Raw genomic sequence first — 1,816 nt, 5'->3', positions numbered from 1 at the left:
AGCAACATACTATGACTTTTTTATGCAATTTTGAGCAACATACTATGGCTTTTTTATGCAATTTTGAACGACATGCTATACTATGACATTTTTATCATATTTTGAGCGACATACTATACTATGACGTTTTTATCATATTTTGAACGACATACTACACTATGACTTTTTCATGCAATTTTGAACGACATACTATACTATGACTTTTTTATGCAATTTTGAATGACATGCTATACTATGACTTTTTTATGCAATTTTGAATGACATGCTATAGTATGACTTTTATGCAATTTTGTGCAACATACTATACTATGACTTTTTTATCATATTTTGAGCGAAATACAAAACTATGACTTTTTTATGCAATTTTGGACGTCATACTATGACTTTTTTTGTCACATTTTGAGCGACATGCTATACTATGAATTTTTTTAATCATATTTTGAACGACATGCTATACTATGACTTTATTATGCAATTTTGGACAACATACTATACTATGACTTTTTTATGCAATTTTGGACAATATGCTATACTATGACTTTTTTATGCAATTTTGAACGACTATGCTATTTTGAATGACATATTATACTATCCCTTTTTTTAAAAAAATAAATCTTGTATGACATACTTCACCATGATGTTTGTAATGTATTTTGAAGGACATAGTATAGTGGAGTCTGGTTTTAATTTGTTACTTGATTCTATAAAAAAGGGTATGTTGTGTATGCCAAGTGGCATGCTCACGATGAGTCACACTGCTCACAAATGGTCATACAGGTATATGGGTGGAAACTCCATACTGTGGCGATCACTACTGCGCAGACTCTGGCTCCAAATTAAGCCACCTGCGCAAGGTAACAGCAGCCATATACAGGATATTTTGGCTTAATTTTTGAACAGCGTGAGTAAGTTGGGCTGTGTGGTCCATCTGTATAACCAGTCAGTGGTATAATATGCCATTAAAATATATAAAACCTTTCCTACTTCCAGCGTTCACAGTTGACATATCACATCACAACATATAAACACAACCAATAAAACAAATTTACAAAAAGAATACAATAAAATATTATTTCGAAAAGTTGAGTTTGTATTTTATTTATTTTTTCTTTTAACTTAAAAGAAGATACAGTTTGCATCCCTACTCTGTTCTGGTAAGTCATTCCAAAGTCCAGGGACCCTGACAGAAAAGGCTGTCTGCAACCTTTGTGTTTGATCTTGGAACAAAGAGAAGGGAAACACTAGAGGATCTCAGGCAGATAAACATTAAGAAAATAATTGTTAGTTGCAGCCCTGATGCAAACTCAACTTACCTGAGCCCTACTTTTCCTTTTTGTTTTTGTCCTCCCATTTTTTCTTGTGTGTCTAGATATAAATACCTTAGTTGTCAGCTGACTTTCACACTTCCTCGTTAGTATAGTGGACAGTATCTCCGCCTGTCACGCGGAAGACCGGGGTTCGATTCCCCGACGGGGAGTATTTATTGCACCAGGAACAACCTTGCTGTTAACCTTGTTTCTATTTTCATCACAGTGTATAGTTTGGATATCTGTTTGATATTTTCAAACTTACATCTTTATTTATATTTGTATCTTATTTTTGTGTTCTTTCCTACTTTGTACTACAGCTGCTGCCAAACAGTTTCCCTCAGGATACACAAAGCTGGATCTTATCTCATCATCTTGCTATGATGGGAAACCATGGACAAACTTACTGATCTGATATTAACAGAATCTGGTCTTGTTGTGACTTTAGGTGATCTTGACTTTAACACCTCATCTTACTATCAAATGCTGTTTGCCATGATGAGTGTTAA

At 34.0% G+C, this 1,816-nt stretch overlaps 1 non-coding gene across 1 annotated transcript; it reads left to right on the top strand.

Annotated features, from left to right (window-relative positions):
* The first annotated feature begins 1,405 nt into the window (after nt 1-1,405).
* On the top strand, nt 1,406-1,477 carry trnad-guc (transfer RNA aspartic acid (anticodon GUC)). The gene has a single exon. It is a non-coding gene; the product is annotated as a tRNA-Asp (tRNA).
* Nucleotides 1,478-1,816: the final 339 nt, after the last annotated feature.

The sequence above is a fragment of the Epinephelus moara genome, unplaced genomic scaffold (genome assembly GCF_006386435.1).
Source record: "Epinephelus moara isolate mb unplaced genomic scaffold, YSFRI_EMoa_1.0 scaffold1162, whole genome shotgun sequence".
Taxonomy (NCBI): Eukaryota; Metazoa; Chordata; class Actinopteri; order Perciformes; family Serranidae; genus Epinephelus; species Epinephelus moara.
The sequence above is the reverse complement of the archived record's forward strand: the minus strand, read 5'-3'. Positions and strand labels throughout refer to the sequence as shown.